Source organism: Coturnix japonica, chromosome 5 (genome assembly GCF_001577835.2).
Source record: "Coturnix japonica isolate 7356 chromosome 5, Coturnix japonica 2.1, whole genome shotgun sequence".
Classification (NCBI taxonomy): domain Eukaryota; kingdom Metazoa; phylum Chordata; class Aves; order Galliformes; family Phasianidae; genus Coturnix; species Coturnix japonica.
Genome location: NC_029520.1, coordinates 31,054,778 through 31,074,918, shown reverse-complemented (window position 1 = coordinate 31,074,918; position 20,141 = coordinate 31,054,778). Strand labels below are relative to the sequence as shown.

General features: G+C 35.5%; 1 long non-coding RNA gene across 3 annotated transcripts in view; it reads left to right on the top strand.

The window, feature by feature from the left end:
- The first annotated feature begins 630 nt into the window (after positions 1-630).
- Positions 631-20,141, top strand: part of LOC107315005 — a 40,601-nt gene continuing 21,090 nt past the window's right edge. For all 3 annotated transcript variants that reach the window (XR_001555725.2, XR_001555726.2, XR_001555724.2), the window contains exons 1-2: positions 631-723; positions 10,744-10,805. This is a non-coding gene — a long non-coding RNA (uncharacterized LOC107315005). The remainder of the gene's footprint in view (positions 724-10,743; positions 10,806-20,141) is intronic.

Below are 20,141 nucleotides of genomic sequence, written 5' to 3'. Positions count from 1 at the left end.
TCTGTGCAAAATACTTCAAATGTTTCTTTTAAGGTGCTTTATGTTAAGCTTCCATTAACTTCAACCCTTCCTAACTTACTGTATTGTAATGTAATTTGTTGTCACAAGGAGCACTACTGCTAGTAAGGCAACAGGAGTAATTGCCATTGCCATTCACAGATGTATTGTATATTCAGATAATTAGCTCAAACAAAAACATCTCTTGTTCTCAAGTAAGCATACATTAGCAAAACTATTAGCAAGGCTAGTGCAGCTGATCTCAGCTATAACATATTCTGCATGACTGATTATGATATTTTATCTATAGAAATGTCCTTTTAAAACCTCCAGATGAGCGTTAAGCAGTTATCAAAGCATTTCACAAGACCTTCACAGCATAGGAAGAAACCTTTCTCTGCTGTTATGTAAAATAAGATTTCTATATGTATGTATTATTTATCAGTGATCATTTAGGGTTCAAAAGTTACCCCCAGATATCACAATCTTGGGATAAGTCATATGGTACTATCAAGATATTTGTAATTCATCACAACCTTTTTGTGTTTAATAACTTTGTTGTTAATCTATGAGTAGGATGTCCTTCAGTGAATGAAATCTATTTTTACAGCTGTTTTAAAATTGATTAGATTGCAGGCACGCCTACTGAAATCACTCAACCAATTGAAGAAACAGAATGAGATTTGGATTATAGGGTTTCAGATAATACCAAGTCCCTTGTGAAAGGTATGTTATTTCTTCTCTTTGTTCTGCTTTTGGAAAAGTATAGCTGTGGGATGGTTTTTTTTTTCCAACTGCATAGGTCACAGGAGTTAAAGATTTCCGAAGCAAAATCGGAGTCTGTGTTCTGAATAAAACTAATCTAGAGGAGAGTGATTTGCAGGGGTGTTTGGTATGTTATGTATGATCATCATTAGAGTCCTTTCAAGGACATATAAAGATCTTCTTTAACTGTTTTTTTTTTTCAAAATAATTAAAGTATTTCAGTTATAGCTATTATATAACCACATCATTAGTTAGCAAAGCTCTTACAGTGAATCATTCTTCATGTTATATTATGTAATTATTAAAGATAACNCCCCCCCCCCTTCTTTTTTAACCAAATTCTGTGTGGTTAAATCAGTTTTAACTAGAGCAACTGTTTCAAAGGATTTCAACATAAGCAGCTTCTTCAGCTCAACCTGTAAAACATAGTGATTCCCCAAAAAAAAAAAAATTACAGCTAAGGATTCTACTGATAAGCTTGGCATTTTTCTTTCAGAAACCATTAGGCCTACTTTTGTTTTTTATGGACTGTTAAGGCACTGAAGTTATCTTCAAGTCAGATTCTTATCTATTTGTGTTTCCAGAGAAGTCTTTTGTTTATAGGAAAAGCATGAACAAATCCTGGAAGAGTACTTTTCTAATATCAACAAAAACATTTATCTTTATTTTTTACTAAAATAATGCTCATTTATCTGAAATACTTTTGTTCATTTATGTTCTGTAATTTTAGTTAGTTAAAAGATGTTGACCTACACTGATGTTGACAAAACATACAAGTTTGTACGTAAATATAAGCAGGAGAGTTAATTTACATTAATATAAGTCTTCCACTAACTAGAACGATACATCAGTACAAGTTCCACGACAATCTGTCCTGTTTCTTTCAGTAGTGTTATTGATTTGGATCACAGAACAGGAAACATTTCCCACATTTGAAGATTACACAATTTTTGAGAAAATGCAAGCATAATGGAAAACAGGTTTACATTCAAAAAGTTCTTAATAACCCGAAAGGTGCTGCTGAAAATAGGTTGCTGGAAGGAGGACCAAATGCCAGTTTTACATGCAGGCAGCCAGCAAAGATCTATGACAAGGTTTGATTCTATGACAAGGTGATCTGCTTGGTCTATGAAAGTAAGGCTGTCAATGTGGTCTACCTGGACTACAGTAAAGCCTTTCACACTGTCCCCCACAGCATTCTCATGGAGAATCTGGTTGCCCAGTTTGAATGGGCATATGCTCTGCTGGGTGAAACACTGTCTGGATGGCTGTACCAGAAGAGTTGTGGTCAATGGAGTTAAATCCAGTTGATGGCCAGTCACAAATGGTCTCCCCCAGGGTTTGGTACTGGGGCTGCTTCTATTTAACATCTTTATTAATGATATTAACGAGGGGATTGAGTGCACCTACAGTAAGTTTGCAGACAAGACCAAGTTGGGAGGGAGAGTTGATCTGCCTGAGGGGAGAAAGGCACTGCAGGGAGACCTGGATAGACTGGATTGATGGCCCAAGGTTAACTGTCTGAGTTTCAATAGGGCTGAGTGTCAGGTCCTGCACTTTGGTCACAACAACCCAGGCAACCCTACAGGCTCAGGGAGGTGTGGCTGGAAAGCTGCCTGATGTAAAGGGACCTTGGTGTACTGATGGATAGTTGGCTGAACATGAGCCAGCAGTGTGCCCAGATGGCCAAGAAAGCCAATGGCATCCTGGCTAGTATCAGGAATTATGTGGTGAGCAGGACTAGGGAAGTAGTCCTGCCCCTGTACTCAGCAGATTGTAGAATAAACATTAGTTCCATGATCCATAAAGACCAGACTAGTTGCTTTGTTCATCTTAAACTCCATACCACCACGAAGTCAGTTGTTATGACTTAATAAATAATTAATAGACACAATCAAAAGTACACACTAATCTCATTTACAAAAGTCTGGCTGAAAACTTTCACATTTACATGGGATGCTAAGTACAATTTATCTTTGTAAATATGTAAATACCAGTTGCTTTAGCATGAAAGATAAATTTTTCTTCTTGGTTTGTCAGTGGTTCAGCTCTGAGCAACACTGAGTGTTTTAGTTGGTTATGTTGTTATTTAACAGCATCCAGAAGACCCTGACATCTTTAAAGATTGGTATGAAGGGATATGAGGTGATAAGAGGAAAATTTTCACCATTGAGTTAATATTAAGAAAACCAAAAAGAGTGGGACAAAAGGAGGGAAGGGGATTTTGAATATGAATAGCTCTCAGAGATAATCTGCTGTAAAAATAAGCATGACTCCCCACTGTCAGATTCCTTTCTATTAATACAACTTGAAGATGCAGGGCTGAACATCAGCCAGAAATTGTGAAGCATGCTTTAGCTTGACAGCTAGATATGAATAGAGTGAGAAAAACTTTTGGAACCTACTAAGTACCAGGTACAAGGACAGGTATTATCATCTTTTCTGTAGTTATTGTCTTAGTGCTTGCTTATCTTTTGTTTGATTGCTTTTGTTTTGTAAACAAATACATTTATTTCCCCATTGTCTCAAGGCCAATGAATTTCAATGTTATTCTATGATACAAGATTATTCAAGTAAGTGCCAAACATGCAGATGGGTATAATCAAGCATTCTATCTTTTCCCAACACATTTTTAGAGGTTTACATTGTCTCTGCTTTTACTGGTGAGTTGATAATATAGAAGTCCACAAGCTTTCAGAGGTTAACCAAGTAAATTATTTGAATCTGTCAGAACATCTTTAAATCCCTTGATGAATCTTTTTGGGATTAGATTTCAGAAAATACATCTGGGCTAATTTAGATAGTGTTCATTCTGTTTTGCAAGAGTATGGTAAATTAGGTGATTTATTATGGTCCCTTCCTATTTTCAGAAAGGGTATGTGTATATCTACTGTGAAATTGAAATAGGTATTGAAGCATGAATGGTGGCACAAATTACCTTTAAGATGATTAACGTGGTTAGCAAGAGCAATGACAACCTTACAGAGCTGCACGAGCTTTCTGGCATTCTGGATGCATGGATCCATGGTCGCAGGCTCCATTATTCTAATATGCCATGTTTCCCTGCTGTTTCTACTTCTGTCATCTTCTCTTTCTCTGTGTAATGTATAAGCCCTACTATAGACTTGGCTATTATATTCCATCAAGTACACTGAAAGCTCTTTAATATAGGGCTAAATTTAAAGGGGACAAATCTTGTCCAAAGTGAATGTCCCTTTTTATATATTAAGCATACAGATCAGATTCAATGGAATTATTGCAAATTTATAAATTTGCATGATTAGCTGAACTATGATTGCTGCCCCTGTGGATCTTCCCACTTTACAGGAAGTGAAAGGAAATATGACATCACTTAGAATGGAATGAGAAATTGACTGACTAATTGACTATAATATAAAGATTTACCTGGTTGTTTACAAAGAATAGCTCCTTTGGAATCCTTTCCTATGACTTCAACTATGAAGTGACAAAATACATATTTCCATGAAAAGAGATTGTTTGCTAGTCTTCAGTAGATCTTGGGTATTGGAGTTTGTAACCATTTTTTGAATGTTTTGTTCTTTTTTCTTTTTTTAATCTTCTGAGCTATTTTATAAAAAAATTCTTAATTAATTGATAAAAAATTAAAGTCTATCTGAGAAAGAAAATATGGGCATTGAAAGGAATTTACGCAGTCTTCTTATTAATAGTATACTCAATTACTCATGCCTCAGCTGATATGCATTTATTTACACCCTGGTTTCTTTATTTTTAGTCCAAGGCTTTCGTTTCTTCAGCCAGACCTTGCAGCACTAAAGGAAACAACTCAATAAAACCAATTTGGATACAATGCTCAGAACTGGTACTTAGTACAATATCCAGTGTTGGTGACATGATGTCTGGAGCCCTGCCAATGCTGATTTAGCAGTATATGCCAGCTCAGTGAGTCAGAAACAGTTTTTACATGTGCCAGCTCAATTGTGCAGGGTTGCTCAGAAAACCCTTTCAGTTTTCAGGCAGAATAATTGCTATATTTCCAATCTACTTTCCTTAGGACAAAGGAACAAAGGAATGGAAAAGCATCAATAGAATAGCTTTTACTTTAAGATCTGTAGCCTGCCCTAGAAGGTCACTGTTTGAAAATATTTCTCTGTAAGTGAGTATTTAGGTCATGTGATAGTGGGTGCAGCTTTCTCTCATTCAAGTATAGAGGAGCAAAAATAGTAAAGGAAGAAAATAAGTACTAGGAAACAGTAACAATGAAGGGTAAAGAAACACTTGCTTAGAAAAAATATATATATATTTATCAAAGACTTTGGGAATGCTTATGTGTAGTTCTACTTAAGTTTAGCCCACACTTCATGTCTGAGGGAAAAACAGAAAGATGAAAAACAGGTATGAACCTTTTTAACACGTGGATGATGAAATCAAATAGGAACAGTATAGTCATTGGGACGGTGCTTTTTTCTGAGTAGAGAATGACTTGTAGAAAATACCAGTTTCAGACCAATTCCTGTACAGTTCTTCTGTTCAGCACACTATGAAATATGAAAGCAAATTTTTTAAGAAACAAGCCAAAATAGCTATTCATCATTTGCCTAGGACACCATCATTACTGACTGGTTTCATAAAAAGCAAATTGTAGTTCAGGCTTTACGGAAACCAGAACCCATGTGGAATAGGTTTAAGGTGCTTGATTTAAAAATAGTAATAAGACTGGAAAAAAAGGAGGAAATCTATATTATAATAGCCACTGAAATCAGTAACCATCACTTACTGAGTACCTGTGACAAGACTGGTACAACAAAGAAAATTTACCATGTACTCAAATTTCCACATAAGGCAATTACAACCTCACTAAGAGGACCAGTGTTGTTTGAACACCCAAACCCACGTTCCCTACCCCAAAACCTAGCTACAATAGCTGATGTAGGTGGTAGGAAAAGGAAATTCTCCATTCCTACTCTTTGAATTAAAAACCATCATGTGTAGTAATACATCAAGGGATGAAGCACCTCTTAACTCCCAAACAACTCCTAATTCCAATGAGTTTCATGGGAAGGATAACTTTCTATTACTTGTTACCTCTGGGAAAAAAAAAAATTAAAAAATCCATCCTAGCATTTTTGTTTCAATCTTTTTTATTTTGCCTGCTTTTATCCCTGTCTCTATGAAAGCTGGCTGAATTTCCTATCAGAATTCCTTCCCAATCCTTTTTCTGTGCCTGTGTTTCCTGTTTCATATCTTACCCTTACACATTACATGATATTGTTCTTCGTCATTATGCTGATCTTTCATTTACAGAAAGTTTCCTTTCAGAGTTGTTTTGATCTAATCAAAGCAGATGGTTTTCAGTCAGCAGAAGATATCTTCAGTGCATGTCAATGAAAATAACAGAGTGAATGTATTTACTTTAGGTTTAAATTTATCTTTCAGCTTCCATATTCCACTTGACTGATGATATAAGATACATCTAATAGTTAAATACTAATAGATACTTTTTTAAATTGGCATAGGTAGAGAGGTTTAATGTTGGCTAAACTGATCTTATAGATGTGTTGTATTAAAAATGAATAATAGTTCAGATAAAAGTAACAGGATAAATAAATCAAAAACACAACTGATAGATTTATTGGCATCAATTTCAAACTACCTTTAGGCCAGTTATGTGGCTTGCTGATTATCCATGCTGAGACAGCAGAGGCATCTGTTTTGATTTGCAGGATCTAGTTCACATATGGAATCAGAACAACCATATTCACATAGATTTGCACTCTATGGAACTCATTATTTCAGAGTGAAAATGACTCAGTGTAGAGAGATTAATATAATTTATCTTTGCCCATTTACTAACCGACCAGAGCAATTAGGAACTAAATACACTTTCTCCTTGTTCACCCTCCTCCAACTTCTCTCCCTGAGCGATGCAGGGGTACAAGGAATGGGGGTTGTGGTCAGTTCATATCACTTTGTCTCTGCCACTTCTTTTGGGTAACTCCTGTTCCCTGACACATGTGAAGTCTCTCCTATGGGATGATGTTGAAGAACTGACCTGAACTGAAAGGCTGTGGCTTTTCAAACATTGCTTCAAGACAGGTCCATACCATGGGAACACCCTTTAGGAGAGCACTGTTCCTGCATGGGTTCCTGTGGGATGCAGCTCCCTGAGATCTCCCTCCTCACTGTAGGTTCCCCTCCATGGGCTGCCACTCCAGCCTGAGGCTGCTCCTGTGGGGTTTCTCCGTGGGCTATGATATTCTCCACTGTGGGCTTTAGTCCCAGCACCTAAATCATCTTCTGCCCTCCTTCACTGAACTTAGTGTCTGTGGGATTCTCTCTGTCATATTTTCTCTCTCCCAGCTGCTGCTGAACAGCATTATTTTTGCTTTCCTAAATCTGGTCTCATAGAGATGCAACTGATATCACTCAATGGCTCAACCCTAGCCAGTGGTGGGACCCTTTTGGACATTCAACGAAATGCATAGTGGTTTTTGCAATGTGCTTTTGTAAATTAATCTATGATGCTTAACAAAGAATTGTGTGACGTTTGTAATGTCATTCTATGATATTTTCTTTAAAATATGGGGCAAATGGAAAAAAAAAAAAATACTGACCAGATTTCCTCCTAAGTATAATTCACAATAAAAACTGGAGAAAAGAAAATCACATTATTGTTGTGAATGGAAAGAATCTATTTTAAGAAAATCATCAAGGATTATCCAGGTTCGTTGTAAATTTTGGTTTATTTAAAAATTGCATCAAAGTCAGTAAAAGCAGAAACTATTAATCCAACATAGGATGGAGGTTTGAGCTCTTCAGATTCTCTCTTGTACTCCAAAACAACTGCATTGAAAGATGCATACAAAAACTGTAAGACCAAAAAATGTTTAAATCTCTAAAATCACACACAACTTCAAGTAGAAAACCTTAGTATAAAACCTAAATTACAGAATGGATTTACACAAGCCCGTGCAATTCATGTCTACAGCATTGGTTGTTTGTATATCCATGTTCTCACAGTCCAAAATGAGGTATTACACCAGATGAGTTTTGATCTTGTTTGTAGTCCAGCAATCCATATAAATCATCTACTTTGCTATGCAAGTATATGATGGGGTTAAGTAGCAGAATAGAAACAAATTTCCTCTTGGCAAGGAAAAAGAATTGTAAAAGAGAGGTCAGTAATCTAGACATCATTTCTAAATAATACATATCTTCACCCAGGCATATTTGCATGGTCAAAGACTATAGGGGCCATCAAACTACATCTTTGTCAGGTATAACCTAAATATTAAATATAACCCAATATTAAACTATCAATATGTTCTTCCTCAAAATGAGTATTATTCAGAGACCAACTTTTTTTCTGCTACTGAATTAAATGTTATTTCTGGTGAAATGTCACTACAGGTTTCTGCACAATTGCTGAGGATAGTGAATGTGTTGGTTAAATGGCTTTTGATTTAAAGATAAGATCTCTAACTTTGCAAGATAGCAGCTTTGAAATGACTGGCACAATAGGGAAAGTTTAAACAGCCCTAGATAATATGATGAGTGTTAATCACACTGTCTGCATTGGTGGTAGCTCCTTGTGATGTTTGTCTGTGTATGCAATTTTAAAAAGGAAAACAAAGAATAAAACTGAGGACATGGAACAAACATCTGATTGCAACTACTACTCTGTTTCCTACAGAAGTTTCTTTCTGTTTATTGCTGAAATCAGCATGGAGATATTGAAATGATTTAATTATCCTGCTTCACAGACTGGTAATTTTTGGTTTTAAAGATGCTTTCATTTTAACAGAAAATATATCATAACCCTTAATGAACCTTAAAGTATGATTTGACACTTAAAACACAGCAATATATATTTATACTTTTCAGAAAGCTTTACATGGACATCAGTTATGTGGCAATAAGGACGGAAAAATAAGTAATTATGTTTAATAGAAGAATAATAAAATTGTTTACTGTACTTAAAGTTTCTTTCATTTAACGTTTTCTCTAATCTGATTAAATGCAGTAAAATGAATGATGAGTCAAATAAGTCCAATAAGTTAACTTGGAAGATATAGATACACATTAAAATTATTCCAGAAAACAGAGAGTACAACACCAGATGGCCTTGGTCCTGCAGGAAGAACAGATACACGTAGTAGAAATTAATCAATGCACAATAATTGGAGTATGGAAGATGGTCTGGCCCAGGCACTCCATTTACTCACTTCATCGTAACAGCTTCTAGATGCTGTTGGGGGAAAATAAGCTGGGCTCATTCAAAATCAGTCAGGGCTTAGGGGAGGTAGAGAGAAATGGAGAGGTTTGACCCTAGTTGTTACCAAATGAGTTTGCTCAAAAGAGCTGAAGGTGGAAGCAACTAGCATTGATGCATTCCAAAATATGTTTGGTAGAGAGCACTGTGTTCAAGGGATCTGATAACACTGAGTTTGTAAATCTTTTACTGTTTCTTTTTCATCTGATATCTTCTCGAAAACTTGCATCCCACTTCAAAGAAAAGAGCAACTGAGTTTAAGTGAACTGAGTTTCTTGTGGTGGCCACTTGAGTCAACTTTCAGGATAAATTTTGAGGTATTTAAATTCAGCTGTATCTTTTTTCTCTCCTGTTTATTTCTAGTCATCATTCTTTACAGTTACATGACACTCTACCTATCAAGAAGAGGAAAAAGAAAAAGAAAAAAAAATGTACATAGTCTTATGTAAAACTATTAGGGTTTGGATATAGAAATGCATATAACATTCCTCAAATGTTTCTTAGATTTTCTGTAGAGAAGCTTCACTCTTCTGTTTCATCACTGCAACCTTTCCAGTTCAATACTAGCATTATGACGCTTCACAAACTTGGTTGTCCTGTATAATTCCAGTGTTTTCAGGATTATGTAACAGGAGAAGAAAAGGTGTGAAGCCTAATGCTTTCAGGTTACTGAGATGTTGTGAGACTGGTAAACCAGGACATTCCTGTTGCTAATTAGATTTAGGTGAAGTAATTTGAATAAAGTTGAGTAATTATATCTGAAACTCCTTATCTGGGAAAATATATGCTATATTGTCTGTATGAACAGTGAACGATAAGATAATGCTTTTGGGTTGGTTTATGACAGTAGAAAATGGTTACTTATTTATTAGTTTACTGTAGACTTAGCTCCAGATAGAATGTTCCTGACAGAGCTGAAATTCAAGGTTTGGTCTTACTGATGAAATTTGAAGCTAGTTTAAAGAATATGTTTGAGGAAATCATTAAAATTAAGAGAATGAGCATTAAGTACAAGGAAATTTCAAGGAAAATGCCACCTTTATTATTCTAGAGAAGAATATACAGAAGAGTTACATCATAATTAATGTTTTCTCTGTTCAGATGAGATGTGTGAACATGCTTGGGCAAAAGTGCATACATCTTTGTATTAAACATGAATGAAATCCTTGCATATTTACCCTTCATATTTTTTCTTTTACGGATATGTATCTGTCAAGCTCATGATCGCTGAATGCAATTCTGTCACATTAAAAAAATAAGATGAGATGACTGTGAACAAGGCCAATGACACTGAGCTATAACAGGACAGAATAAAGCAGAAGGTTTGATAATGAGAGATTACACTTTCCAGCTATTCTTGAGGACCAGAGGGAGGGAATTATTTGGTTTATGCTGGCAGCAATTTCCCTAAGCCATGTGAGATGGCATACCTCAAGCTGTTGCAAATGTAGGCAGAACAACCACAGGCCATGGCTCTTGGTTGGATTTAGATTCCCTGGGGCATAAAATATATTGAAAAGGCTCCTAAATAGGGGCTGATCACTTAATTTGACTGTTTGAATGGAAGTCCCACATATTCTTCAATCACTAACACTTGTTCACAGCTCCCTTGAAGCTTAATAATCACTTCTGATTTTTTTTAAATTAGATTAGCTGCTCATGGTTACAGTTTTACAACTGTAACATATCAAATGTGTTAAGCAGTACTTACGCACTGTCCTCTTTCCTAGGTTCCATAAAGCTGCAATGAACAAAGGTTATTAAGTTCCTGCTGTGTTCAAGTTTCCTACAGGTCAGTTTTAATAAACTGTTTGTTTGTTCAGAAATGTGCAGCAGCCACGTTAATCTCCAACCTTTGAAAACTTAAACCAAGCTTTTGCGAAAAGAGCATTTGAAAAGAGAAATATATTAGTATTCACTTGTAGATATTTAAATAGCCTATGATTTATCCCTGTTCTGTAACAAAATTGTGACTAATTGCAATGGTTAAAGATTGTGTTGTACATTTTTCTGAAGCAACAATACTTACAGTGTTTTGTTCTTTATACTGTCACTGCAAAAAAAAAAAAATCTTTCAAAGTTTTCTGTCTGAGAGAAAAAGGAACACCTTTCTCCTTATTGAAATACAAACAAACATCTATTCTTATGCAAATTCTATGTCAGACATATAAATGACCTTTTTTGTTGTTCCTGTATGGGAGCTGATTGATTCATGCTACTAGTCTAAAATGTACATAAAAATCCACATACTAAGCAAATTTTTGTTAGGTCAAATAATGCAAAAGATATTATGAAGTATTTCACAGTTACATTATATTTCAATTTAAATCTAGTCAGGTGTTCTGTAACGATAGTGTACCTTAGACAGAACTAAGGTGCTGATTTTATCCATCTAATTAGGTTTAGAAAGGTAAGAATGTTAATGTGTTTATGTATATCTGCTAGTGTGTGTACTGTACAGACCATTTGTAAATTGCCATAAAGATTAGTCACCTAATTAGTTGCTACTGTATATTATTTTTAAAAGATCCAGATAGAGGATACATTGGCAAATGTTCAGACCATCTTTATGTTATTACATCTAATTGTAAACACCAACACATTTAATTATCATGTAAGCATGAACAATTATGTCATTACTTTGTAAACACGCATGAAAGGTTATGCATCACTACCATAAATTATAAAATATTATTAATATAATGAAAGACAACAATACCAAACTTCTTCCCCAGTCTTTGGTTTACTCATCACTTGAGCAAGTCATGTTTTTATGTTTGAGAATATGTATCTATTCCATATAGAAAGTTGAGAAGTTTCTCAATCTTCCCTTTAATATTTTATTGAAATTACTTATGCAAGAGTAGCTCCTTGACAATATGGAGTCACATACATACACACACATTAAAAAAAGTGAATAAGAAGTAGGCTAACAAAAAGGTAGTAATTGTATATGATCATTTTCACACATGCTCCTATACATAAAATACACTATTTTTAGAAGATTATTTTAGAAGACTTATGGCTGCCCTTTTAATATTCAATTTTGATTTGCATTTAAATTTGCTATATTTTTAAAATCTGGACTGAAATTCTCATGTCAGAAGTTGAATTTTAAGTACTTTTAAAATAGTTGTTAACAATATAAAAATCTCACAGCAGGTAATGTGAAATTATTAGCTCATACATGCTTTGGATCAGAAACCTGAATTTTGTTCAGTTAGATACTGTCAGTTTATGAAACTGTAGATCATGTGTCCAACGTGTTGGCTTCATTCATTTGCCACACGGAATGAAGCGGAATTGTCCAGGGCTACATATAAAACATAAGTTAATGAATCTAAGCAAAAAAAAAAAGAAAAAGTTTTTTTTTAAATATTTTGTACTAAAGTGTAAAAAAACAAAAAACATAAAACCAACAACCATAACAATAGTGGAATATTTGACCTTGTTTTTGTGAAACCAGTGCATCATTCCAGTTCAATGAAAGTGGCTGCAATTCTTAGTGAGCTCTCAAGGCTCAGAGAGTTTTGATGAAATTTTACCCTTCCTTGAAGAAGGAAGAATAAGGAAGAAGGATCTATTTTCAAGGATTTTGAAAATAGTTGTTCATAGATGTACATAGTGCCAAAAAGTGGTGATGTAAATAAGACATGATTCTGAAGCGACGGATATTTTCTCTCTAGTAAGATAGGTCTTATAAAATTCTTGTTAAGAGCTACGATCAATTTTCCCTTTTGGTTCCATTTGAAAATCTGTAGGTCATGTGTGTATGTCAAATGAAATTGGAGTTGCATATATATATATATACATATATATATATATAAATTGATTTTTTCAGTGATCTTGAATCCTATTCTCATATTCCTTTAGTAAAACAGAGAGCAAGGCTGTGTGTTTTGCAGGATTTTATTTAGCCACTGTATCAAAATGCATACAATTATTTGCCGCAATTTGAGTTGGCACTGCTCTGTGCTCTCCCTGAGTCCTGATTCCTTACAGTGACGATTGCAGGCTGCTGTTCGGTTGTTGCTGAGCAATGGCTGAGCACCCAGGGCTAGGCCAGGTGACTCGGTAGGGCAGAGCTGCCACCATGATGGTGTAGGGCAGGGGGAGGCCACACTGCAAGCTCTGCCAGGCTGCACTCTATAGGTTGGACATGCCTGCTCTAGGTATTACAGTTTATCTTGTACTAATTAATATCGCATTCTAGATCCTAGGAAGAACGTTTTAGAATTGGGCAATATGATTTCAACATCAACTTCTTAGTGCAGGGCACTGCGAGTGCTAGGCATGCTTCAGCTCCTCCCAGCAGCTGGTAGGCCCATAGATACTATGGACTTGTACTTATGCACTTGTTTTTACAGGGACCAGCCCAAAACCAGAAGTAGTTCAGGTATGCCAGCAACAAACTGCATACAAGTCTGCAAAGACCACAATCTCATTTGCTACCAGGTAGCAATCCACTGACATAAGTATTCTATTTCCTTTTTAATTGTTCTAGTATTATTCTGCTATGAAAAAAAATATCTGCAGAGCATGCTGAGACAATGGCTAATCGCATCAGCTGAAGGACAGTAGCTAACTAAATCTCTGTGCTGGTGATTATGTGCGAGGATGATAATTTTCTAAGCTAGAAACTTAAAGGGAAAAAAAAAAGAAAAAATAGAAAAGAAGAAGAAAAAAAGTAAGAAAAAACAACCCAAGAAACTCAGTAAATGAGATTGATTTAGCACTCAGTTCAGCCCTGATGTGTAAGTTTTAGATTATAGTCCCTGCGTAGCTGTTCAGGGTAGAATTTCTTCACATTTTGCCTAATTAAATACACTACACTCTGTTCTGGGTGTATATCAAGGATAAACTATGAAAAAGAATGAATTATCACTAGAAAACTGATTTATCCATCGTGCAACTGGGAAGGCCTGTAGGAGCATGGAACTGGTAGGTGAAGGATGAGGAATTTGAATTGTGACAGTGTGAACTGAATCTACCACAGAATTCTAATGTGATGGTGATGGAATAGCTCAAACCAGAATTTTGTCATATGGCTGCTAATGGCAGCTAAAAATGGCCACATTTCTGGGTACCTATTTGAGTCATCTTTGGCAGATACATAGAACTGCCAAATGATCACAGCTGTGACTGAAATGAGTTGGATCTCTGCTTGTTATTTTAAGTGCTCTGAAAAATCAGGCCCAAACTCTTTCAAATTAGTAAAATCATTGTTCCCTAGCTACTCTTGAATATTTGGTCAATTTAATTTCTTTCAAAAATTTGATTTCTTGTGTAGGCTTTCTTATTACTGACAAAATTGTTTTACAACTTCTTGACATTTTAATCACCTTATGGTTTTAGCATATATTTTTTTCATTGTTTTGATATAGCTTTACATAGGTACAGTCAAAGGCCCAGATTCAGATAGCTTCTGTTCCACCAAGGTATTTATGTATTATGGCAATATCAAAAATGTCATCAATGCTTTCAATATTATTTTCACTTGCAAAAAGACAATAAAGGAATGGATTACTGTAATTGTAAACTGACTCTAAACCTTAGCCGATTAAATGAAGTTTCAGATGGGCACATGGAGACACTCATTTCACTGTATCATCTGAGAAGTTCATTTCCTTGCCTGTTTCTGCTGGGAATGCAGTGTCTCTTCATTGTTTTCAGTAACTTACAAACAGCCCCACACAAGAACATATGTTAAGACCAAAATAATAAGGAACACACCAAGGATTTCCTGTTCAGGTCAGCAGCGATGTGGGAATTAGCACAGGAGGATCCCTGAATTTCAGAATAGTTGATGTGGCAGGGGACCTCAAGCCCTACTCCTTGCTCAAGCTGGGTAAGCTACAGCAGGTTTCCTAGGGCTGTATCCAGCCATGTGTTGATTATGCCCACAAATGGAGACTCCATAACTTCCTTGTACTAACATGCCTGTATTTGGATCAGCTTATATTTATTTCTATATTTTATTTCCTTCTTAAGTTTCCTAAAAGTCCTTCTTGCTAAATGTTTAAACCATATTAACACAGTTGGGATCAATATTTATCAGCATTCATCAACATGCAACTGATTTTTAGGACAACTACAATATTAAATTGAATGCAAACTAAATGAAGTACTTTCCAAATAAACTAGTAAACTAATATCAAATATTAAAAGGAGCAGATTAAAAACTTGTAGGATAAAAGTTACAATGATTTTGATTGTGATTTCAAATCCATGATTTCACAGCTCTTCATCTACTGCTTAACTTTAAATTTTAAAGTCTGTATTTTCTACTCCGTGTGCTGAATCTGTAGAGATGTAAAATGTTATAAAAGTCAGTGGATTTTTGTCTCTGCTGAATTCCAAGGCATTCAGGTTTTCTGCTGTTAATGGCTGTACTGCCACTGCACTGGAGAGATTGTCTTTGTGTTCTGAGAATCAATCAGAACGTTATGTTGAATATCATGTTTTGTTGAATATCATGTTCTTCCTGAAAGTCTAACTTTTGAGCATTTATTGTATATGACAGCTTATAAATTGATGCTGTTTCTGTGGTGGGCTGCCAGTTATTTTCTTCTCAATTCTAATACATTTCCCAAGTTACAGTCAGAGAAAAATTGGTATCTCTATGCTGTTACTGCTCTAGTCAGTTTTCCTGGCAGATAATCCTTTTGTTACTGCCTACTATCTTTTCCATCAGAACATATTAAAATTTGGTAATAAAGTTTATGCTCTTCTTCCTGTGAATCTCAGAATCACCAATTCTGTGGAATCTGTGAAACATATTACGACAGATTAGTAGAGAGTTGGGAAGAAAGACAAAATCTTTAACTTATACAGGTAACCTCCCTGAACATAAAAATCATTACTGCCTTTATAGCCATATGTTCAGACTTTTCACTCAGCAAGAGGAAGTAAAGGACAGTGGGTGTGCATGTGTGAGATGTACAGGTATGGTGACTTATGGACTTAATAATAAAGGAAAATAAGTTTAGAAGCCTAAGGAAAGGCTTTCATCTTGGAAGGAGGTATAGGAAAGAACAGAGGAAAATAGTATGCTGAGCCTCAAAGTGTCAAGTGATGAAAAGGAGGAAGAAAAAATCATATTGTGAAATGGGGATGTATTTCTGAAGTGAGAGCTTAAGTTCTGTTACAGATCTTTAAGCTAATGACTGGAAAATTACAGGAGATTCTGAGTTAAGAATGTTTGACTTGTGTTGTCAAAACTGACATTGTTTGCATGCGTGCTGACTCAAGAGGGCAAGACTTGAGCTAGATGTGAATGAATGAGATTGGGAGTGGAGACATAGAAGAGGTGATACAGTGATGAAAATTTATCCCAACTTGTCCTTACTACAAACTGCCCCAGTTTTCTTTTTTAGCAGTGAAAGTGAGATGAAGAGTGGCCTTTTTTTTTCTTTAAATTCCTGGGCAGCTTCCTTTTTGCCAGTGCCAGAATGTTTCCCTGAGAACCCCTGAACACAACACCCCAGATTTGCACTTTAAAAATATGAACAGTCTGCAAAGAGATGGAAGTAATATGCAGATTGTAACTAACTTACCAGTCAATTTTGCATCATTTTCCAAATGATCTATCTTGAGAGATATTTAAACTTATTTTTTGAGGTAAAAATCAAATGGAAACATCTGTCTTTAATGGTTAAGTTTGCAGCACCAAGTAGCCTGTTGCTTTTGATCTGATTTATACAGCTAACTTCTTGGCCTACCTCTTTCCATATTAATTACCTTTTCTTTCAGCTATAACAGTAAATAAACTAGTATCCAGTTAAATATATAAATCTATTGAAGCACAATTTATTCTGAATTTTGATCAACCATATCGCAAGGAACAGCTCTTTTCTAGAAAGTGGCTAGCCTTTAGGAATCCATCTGCCTTCATTAGTGGAATGAATGGTTAATATCTGGCAAATAATTCCCAAGTTTTAGGCAAAATTATTCCAAGTATCTGTCATCACAGCTAGAACTCCAGAAGCTCACCAAATGTCTCTGGATAAAAATGTAGATTTGACGTTTTAAGGATGAAAGTGATTGTTCAAAAAGGGACATAGAACCACTGATCTTTAACAGAAAAGGTAAAATACATTCCGACTTCCCTGTCCCTGCTTACCTGGGCATGACTTTGGAATGTACTATCAGCAGAAGTACGGTGGTGAGGAAAGAACACAATCTGCATTCTCAGGGATTCTCAAACCTTTTCTGTACTACTGGGATGGTGGTACTCCCGTGTTTTGTCAACAGACGAAAAGGAAAGAACTTTCCTCATCTATTTGTGTCAGAGAATACAGTTCACTACCGTTTAAAATACAGTTTTCCTCCATAATAAGTAAGACATAGTATTTAGCTTCATAAAGCAGCCTCTGGATGGAAGTGCAATGTGTTCCAATACAGTTTGCTTTCGCATGTGCAATTTGTTTGTGACTCATGAATCTCCATCAATATGCCTTCTGTAGGAGATGTTATAAATGCCATGAATCCTTTATTTGTATTTGAATCACATGTATAAGGCACTGAGATTTCATAAGATAACAAACAGATTTTGAGAGGTCAGCAGTTTCCAACTCCAGAACAAAAAAAAAAATTAAAAAAAATTATCATCTGTGTGCAAGATTTTAGTGAAAAGTTAATGTGAAAGAGCAACAGAAATTCCTGACAAAGACTCTCCCCCTTCAGTTCCTCCCACAGCCTATCCTTTTGCATCCTTCTTAAGTATCACCTCTCCTTTCCATCAGGACTGGCACTCAAACATACCAGATGGCAGCCTCAAGATTGTAGCACCCTTTAATGTCTGCCCTTTACTGTCTGGCAAAAGTGTTGACATTTCTGCCTTGAATGAAAACTGAAAACATTTAAAAATATATTCAACATGAACAGTCAGTGTCTAAGATGTTGTTTACACACTGCTAATGGGCTTTGACTTTAATAGAATGATCCTTAGGTCTGCAGAACCCACAGTCAGGTGTGAACTGGATATTTTCTTCTCTTATTTCTATTACGTTAGAGAAATAACCACCCGTTCTGCCCATGGACTTAAAAGCTGCAAATACTTTTTCTGTCAACAAATAAGGAAGCACTGTTGTCAGTTTTCTTGCAAGCATCGATTGATGATAGGAGAGTACAATCTCCTAGAATAAGCCCCAGGAAAGTCCTGCCACTTCCTCTGGGAGGAGTTGTTACATTAGTGCGATCAGGAGGAGGTCAAGCTTTTAAGCTGGAGGAGCAAAAATAACAAGTTTGTGTGCTGTTAAATACTTGAGTCTTCACCAGTTACTGGATTTTAATGCTCACCATCACATGTTTTTGTCTTTATTTGGGCACTGATGTTCTGGAGGTAAATTTTATAAATGTGTCTTCATTACTGAGCTGAGAGCAGAAATAATGGAATGAATTGTTCAAGTAAGTTTCAGGAAAATCTCTGGAATTTGTTTTTCTGAGGGACTCCAGATAGGGGTCTGAATCCATAAGAAGACACGTATTTTTCATTAAAAGTTAAACAGTCTCAACTTATCGTGGAGCAGTGTCACAAGAATCTCTTATTGTGTCACAGCAGTGGGCAATGGCTGAATGTACTGACAATGTGAAGAATGCAGTGGTAGGGTGCTATATATCCCTTGCAACTCATTCATACTGCAGTATTATTTCTGATGGATATTTAAACACACTCTTTATCTCCTTTTCATCTTAAGTTAATAGATAGCTACAAGGGTGAAATGAACATCAAATGATTTTAAAACTATGCACATCTGTTGGGATTAGGTTCTGATTTGTCATTGGTGGGAATCTGAGAGATGATTGGAAGGGGAGTAGAGCAAAATACGTAGAAAACCTATTTCCTGTCTGTAGGCTGATGAATCCTAAATCATGCCCTAGTGTAAAGAATACAAGGTTGCTCTGATAGGAATGTGATATAATATGAGGTGATGTGAGCTTTAGTTTAATGTATTCTAATGTTAAGATTCAGTTTTTATAACACATGATTTTCAGCACATTTAACATTTTTACCTCTTTGTATTGATATTCAGGGAGCAGAATGTGTAAAACTGATAAACAACACATAATATATTAAAAAAGGGGGTGAATTTCAGTAACCTATTTTTTTAATCTTGATGACATTATCAGTACTCTGATAAAAAGAAAAAAATTTTATGGGATATCAGTGTTTCATGTAACAATTTACATTACTAAAATTTTAGCATTATAACTCTTACTGTAAAGTTTTTGAGACAGCGTGCTAAGTTTTATGTTTTCTTTTTTGTTGTTCATTTGTCTTAAAATTATTCCCGACTGTTAAGGGGTACAACTTTTTAAACTGTAGTATAAGTATCCACGTAATTCTCAAATACGTGAAATAATTCAAGACACGTGGGTGACCAAATATAGGACTTCATTTACCAACAGATTTCTATGATTAATGTATACTACTTAAAGATCTAGCACAGAACAACTGCTAGTGTCTGCAAAATGAATACTACTTTCTGCTTGCAAACCCTGTATTTTGACAGGCCATATTGTCTAGAGATAGGAAGAATGAATAATTTAATCAGATATAGGTGAGACAAATAGTAAAAGGGACAGTAAATGGATTTCCTTATTGAAAGCTGCCTTTACTTCACAAGACAAGCCAACCACTCCACTCTAAAAGCTAAGATGACTGCAAACAATTTTCCTCTTGTTTGTTTCTAAACAAAATAGACAAAACATTCGGGTGGCTAGCAGATGTCTGTGGGTTGGTCTGTGGAGTTAGGGGGCACACGCCTTACAGTGCCCTTCTTGAAAGTTTGTAACGGAATCTTAAAATGAAGACTACCACATTGATCTGATATTTATAAAATCCATTTTCTATTTAGCAAAACTCTGGAAATCATAAGGCTCATTTCCATAAATAAATAGCATAGATTTACTTTTCCAATCAAGGTATTATCTGAAATAATATTTCATGTGACTTGTTCATCCCCAAAAATAAAAGAATGCCACTGCAGTTTTGTAGAGATTTCCATTCTCTTCTTCAGTGGTATTAACAACAAAAGGAATGAACAAAATGAGAACATACATATATGTCCTCAATTAAGGGGGGAAAAAAAAAAAAAAAAAAAAGCACAAAAACAAAAACATATAC